At 67.8% G+C, this 5,677-nt stretch overlaps 1 long non-coding RNA gene across 1 annotated transcript; it reads left to right on the top strand.

Moving 5' to 3' along the window:
• The first annotated feature begins 4,101 nt into the window (after nucleotides 1-4,101).
• Nucleotides 4,102-5,424, top strand: LOC123807357. The gene is made up of 2 exons (XR_006783629.1): nucleotides 4,102-4,381; nucleotides 5,260-5,424. It is a non-coding gene; the product is annotated as an uncharacterized LOC123807357 (long non-coding RNA).
• Nucleotides 5,425-5,677: the final 253 nt, after the last annotated feature.

Genomic DNA, 5,677 nt, shown 5'->3' with positions numbered 1-5,677 from the left:
GGAAGGAGGGAGGGAGGAAGGGCTCAGCACAAACTGGAAAGGAGGTTCCGGAGTGATGAGGGCGCAGCAGGTGCGCGCAGCAGCCGAGAGGAGGGACCCCCAGTGGCCAAACCGGAAAATCACAGCAGGGACGGGAAGCAGCCCCGCACCCCAAACAGACACCCCGGAGTCCATGCCGATCTAGTTCACTGAGCAAACAGTAACAAGCGGATAGAAACTAACGAGCAGAAACGCTAAGTAACAGCGAGTGGGAGCTCATGGCCCGGGCAGAGGAATTCCAGGGATTCCCGCGGGGCCTGCCCCTCCCAGCGGGGCAGCCACGGTGCGGGCGCGTGCTGGTGGGGGTCGGTGGACAGGGACGTCGCCCCAGACGCAGAATGGCGGGGGGAGGGGAAGCAGTGGCTCTACCATGAAGAGACAGACAGAGCAGCCGCCGCCGGGGGCTCAAGGTCAGTGTCTCGGTGAGAAGCTGCACTGCCCTGGACGGAGGGAAAAGAGGAGCATTCGACCCCTGCGGTCGACCCCCAAACCCAAGCTCGGGCTGGTCCTGGAAACACGCCAGACACACTCCCACCAGGGGGGCACCCTGCCCACAGCCGAGCTGCCCCCTCCGGACCGCCCGGTCCGTGTCCAGAGCAGGGGAGCCGGCACAGCCGAGGGGACGACTTGGGTGCCGGAGGGAGCCGCCTGGGGTCCTGGAGCGGGTCCGGGGCAGGAGAGGGGCACGAGGGGGGACCCGGGGGAGTCTGAGGGAGGTGCGGTCTTTGGCTGCCCGCCCTGCCCGCTGTGTCAGGGTTAGGGTTCCCTGGAGAGGGAAGCAGCACGGGCCGGACGCGCGGACACGGCGCCGCCCACCAGCAGACCGATGATGACCAGGCCTCGGCTGGCTGGAGACGCTCTGTTTCAGCTCCCGTCTGTGGGGGCGTGGGGGGGGGGAGCCCCTCCCTCCGGCGCGGGGTGGGGGCGTCTGTTTTGAGGAGTTGTCTCCTCTGAGTGTGGAGACCGCGAATCCGAACGCTGTGGGGCGGGCGGGCGGGGGCGGCAGCCGGGGCGCAGGGAGGGTCGCGTGCAGGGGACGCCCCCCCCGCGCTCAGCCGTCCTTCTGCGAGGCCTTCTGCTGACTGAGGAGCCCCCTCACTGGGGGGGGGGCGGGGGGAGGGTGACCCGCTGCACGGAGAGTCTACCAGTTCACATGGTCGGTAATTTTGTCCAGCAATCACCGTCACAGAAACACCCAGAAAAGCGTTTGAGCAGATGCCGGCAGCGCGGCCCAGCCAGGCCGGCGCGCGCAAGCACAGCCAGCCGTCGCGCCAGCAGAGCTACGGGGGTTGGGACGCGCTGTCCTCCTCCGGCACGGCCTTCCTCCGGCAGGCTCCCTCCAGGGAGGCGGGGTGGGGTGGGGTGGGGTGGGACACGAGGGGCAGGCGGCAGGGCCTCCCCAGGGTCCCTGCCCATGGGCCCCAAAGCTCCAGGAAACCCTGCTAACCTAAAACACTTTGGCGCAAGGGTGTTCTTGTAGGTCAAAGGGAAGGACTGCGTTTTGCCGCCTGGGCGAGGTTTCCGTTTTCCTGGAAGCGGCCACGTAGTTTGGAACGAAACCGGGCCGAGCGCTGTGCTGGCGCGGCAGGACGACAGTCCCCAGACTTCACCGTGCACCCGGGGTTCCCGCGGCGGGGGCGGGGGCGGGGGCTGTAACAGGCGACCCACAAGCCCCGAGTTTCCCAGTGATTTCCGACAAGCTCCGGGCGATGCCGGGCTGCCGGTCCGGGCACCACGCTGCGGGGACCACCCTTACGTGGTGAGGGGAGACTGAAAGCAGCGAAGTCACCGGGAGTGTCTGCAGGCGGCATCTGTAGTTCTGAGCTTGGACACAGGGTGGCGCCATGTGCCCGCAGTGAGTGCCCCAGAGCTTGCTGGTGGCCTTGCAGCTTTTCAAGCCCCTGCTCCCCACTCCCCGCCCCCCTCCAACACACACACACCGCAGGCGGGAGGGACAGGTCAGCGCAGACCGACAGATGGCCCTGAGATGAGGATGAGGATTTGAGCACCTGGAGAGCTCTTCCTCCTCCCGCCCGGCACAGGCCAGGGCAGCCTGGCTGGCCCTGAGCCCCGGGCCCTGCTCCCTCCCCAGGCCTCGGTTTCCCCCAGTGTGACAGGGGGCCCTCTGCACCGTGCACCCTAGAGCCTCCTCCTTTGTGCAATGCGAGTGGCCACCACCTCCTTCCAGGCCATGGCAGACCCTAGTGGGGAAGGGGCACCGGGGACACAGGCCCTTGCTCTGTGAGGCCCGCAGGCTTTGGGGCGATGACTGAGGGTCCTGCCAGACCCCCCCTCTGGTGACCTCTGTGTGGGGCGTGGGCAGCAGGGGCCTGTGCAGGGTTTGGTTTGGACAAGGAGTTCTGGGGGCCAGAAGCCTGGTTGGGGTGAGGCCCAGAAGCTGCGTCCACGGGGAGCCAGGAGGGCAGGTGTGGTTGGAGAGGGTAGAAAGGTCCGGAAGGGCTAAGGCCTTGCAGCCATCCAGGCCTGAAGGAGTGGCTTGGTCTCCTGGGGGCGGCCTCCCGGACCCAGGCCTGGCAGGGAGCTGCCCCCCACTGCTCGCTCCCTGCTGCACCAGGCTGGGAAGAGGGGGCAGCTCCCTCAGCCAGGCCCGGGGGTGGGGGCCGCAGGTCTCATCTGGGAAAGGAGAACCCCTCGGCTGGGTGCCTGATCCTCTCTAATCCACAGCCTTATCCCCAGCTGCACCCCAAAGCTGTAATTAAAGTTTCAGGCGGAAGGGATTATTCTGGAGGAGGGGCGGTGCCCCCATGGCCTGAGCTGGCAGCTGGACCCAGCACTGCTGGGGGCGACACCGAGGACACCTCCCTCCCCCGGCCTCCAGCCCGGGAAACCGGTCATGGGAGCTGGGCTGGGCCCTGGCGGTGGGGCAGGGGCCCAGAGAGGAGTCCTGCCTCTGGAGCAAGCGTGGCCTCCAGGCAAGAGCAGCAGCGACACTGTCTTCTGTTCTGTGGGTGACGCGGGCATGTCCCACCTCCCCATTTCTAGGCCGACGGACCAGGGTACGGTGGTGCCTGTGGAGTCGGCCCCATGGGCACCCGGGGCTGCGGCCCTCCTCACCGTCGGCACCTCTCTCAGGCCGCTGCGCTGGTGCTGTGTGTGAGCAGCTCCTTGTCTCCCCCAGTCTCCCCAGAGCCCCCCGCCCCCCCATGCATTCGTCCAGCAAGGACCAGCCCCGCTCCAGCCCCCCGAAGCCCCAGCGCTTGTCCTCACAGGGCTCGCCCTCCAGCCACAGAGGCCCGCTGGCCGTGGGCAACAGGCACCGGAGGGGCCTGACCCAGGGACACAGCTGAGGGCGCACAGTGGCCACGGGGCGTGTTGGGGCCGCACCGCCGGGTGCGGAGGCTGTGGGCCATGGGCAGAAAGGGGACCCACCTGTTCTAGGCTTGTCTGGCTGCTGCGTGGACTTGGGGGCCACCCCTTTGAGCCCTCGAGGTTGGACTCGGGGAGGGGATGTGGGTGGGGTGATGGTGGTGGGCTGATGCGCGGGTGGGCAGCAGACGGAGAGACGGTGAGCCTGAGGGTGGGGGACACAGATGGGCCCACTGCTCCCCCTGGGACTGGGGCTGGGGCAGGCGGTGTCCCTGCACAGGGAAGGCGTGAGACCGTCCCCAGGACTTCAGGAAACAGTCCCTGGTGACCGTCTGCTGGGCGAAGAGCCCAGCAGCCAGAGGGGAGAGGTGGGGATGCTTGGGCTGGCCTGGGCGGCTGCATGTGGGCCGTGGACCGGGAGGCAGGGGGCACCCCTGCCGGTCAGCAGCCAGCGCGGCCCAGGGTTCTGGACCCCTGCAGCCCTGACATGGCCAAGAGCAGAGAAGCTGGGCGGCCGGGCAGTGTGAGGCAGCTGTCCAGGGAGCTGCCGGCTACCAGCCCCCAGTCCAGGCACCCCCCAGGCCCCCTGCCCCCGCTCCCCCGGGCCCGCTCCCTCCTCCTCCCTCCGCTGGGCCCCTCTTCCACAGAGAACTGCACACCCGCTCCGCTCCGGGGAGGGCCGAGCCTGCAGCCCACAGGGCAGGCCAGCTACAGAGGGGACAGTGTCCAGGAGCCGTGCTCGTGGGCTGGTCCCAGTTCCCGGCAGGCGTCCTGCCCGCCCGCCCTGTGACAGGAGGGGACAGCTGCGGCTGCCCCTCGAGCTATAAAAAGCCCAACGCCCGAGCGGGCGGAGGTCACAGGGAGCAGACGCAGGATTCCTGGCCTCGGGGAGCTCAGCCCAGCAAGCATGAGGCTGCCCCTCGCCATCAAGCTGCTGCAAGCCCCTCTGAGGGGCTGTGTGGTGCCCAAGGCGCACATCTACGCCAAGCCGGCCAAGACACCCGTGTCCCCCGCGGTAGGTGTCTCGAGCTGCAAGCCGGCAAGGGCGGGGGAGGGCCGGCAGTCCTGCGACAACCCCGGGATGAGGCTGGGCCCAGGGTGTGCTGCAGAAAGACAGGCTGGCGGGGAGGGAACCTCCTCCCGGGTGCTGGGTCCCAGTCCTGCGGCCAGGAAGGCACCCCCACTTCAGGCAAGGGGCACCCACAGCCTCAGCCTTCAGGCCAGGGCCCCAGGCAGCCGGCAGTCAATCACAGGGGCAGGCAGGGGGTCCCTATTCTTGAGCCTGTGCTCGCCTTCCGGCAAACGCCAGGCGTAGGGGGCCGAGCAGGCAGGGTGCTCGCTGGATCCTGCGGCTTCCCACTCGTCAGAGGGGAAGGCGGGCTGCCTGGAGGGGAGGCCACCTCGGGCACCCGGAGAGCAGGCAACTGTTGGTTTCAAGCACACACACCCAAGGTCCAGAAGGTCACCTGCCCAAGGTCACACGGCTGGACGACACTCAGACCCGAGGCCAGCCCTGCTCTTAAAGCTCCGGTCAGTCTGATTCCGGAAACAGGAGGGGTGCCTGGGTGCAGGCTGTTCCAGGGGCAACTGAGGACAGGCATCAACCCACCCAACTGGGGGGCCACCTCCCCCACTTGGCCACTCACTTGAAGGCCCCACACTTGTTTGCAAGCAATTTAGAACCTCGGCTGTCCCTGGTGTCTCGTATGAACCTGACGAGCACAGAGCCCTGGGGAAGGAGTTCAAGGTCAGTCGCTCGGCCACACAGGTGCAGGGGTAGACAGTCTGTGTAACGCTGTGGCTGCCATGAGGACTGGGGTAGGTAGACAGCCTCCTTCACGGAACCAACTCTGACCCCCCCCCCCGCCGCCCCCCGGGCTTCCCTCCACCCAGGAGCAGGCTGTGGGGCTCATGGTGACGTTCGTCAGCTTCCTGATCCCTGCGGGCTGGGTCCTGTCCCACCTGGAGAGCTACAAGAAGAGCTCCGCGGACTGAGGGCTGGCAGGCACTGCTTCCGGCACCGGAGGAAAAGTCCCATTAAACCCTCTCTCCAGCCAAGGCTCTCGTGGTGACTGACCTATGTGCGCCGCTGGCTTGGGGGTGCAGGGATGGGGGTTAGACGTCTGTCAGAAGGGACCTCCCCGGGCCACCGGCCCCAGCCTGCCCTGCGTGTGCAGGGAGACCCCTTTCTCCGAGCAGAGGAGAGCTGAGGCCACACCACACTCACACCCTCCCCGGTCCCACCCCTGGCCTTGACTCTCCAGACACAGGCCTGCCCCGGAGGCTGAGCCCAAGGAAACCACCACAGGGC

This window comes from Phyllostomus hastatus, unplaced genomic scaffold (genome assembly GCF_019186645.2).
Source record: "Phyllostomus hastatus isolate PE091 unplaced genomic scaffold, TTU_PhHast_1.1 phas_scaffold_443, whole genome shotgun sequence".
Classification (NCBI taxonomy): Eukaryota; Metazoa; Chordata; class Mammalia; order Chiroptera; family Phyllostomidae; genus Phyllostomus; species Phyllostomus hastatus.
This window is presented reverse-complemented; position numbering and strand designations above follow the sequence as displayed.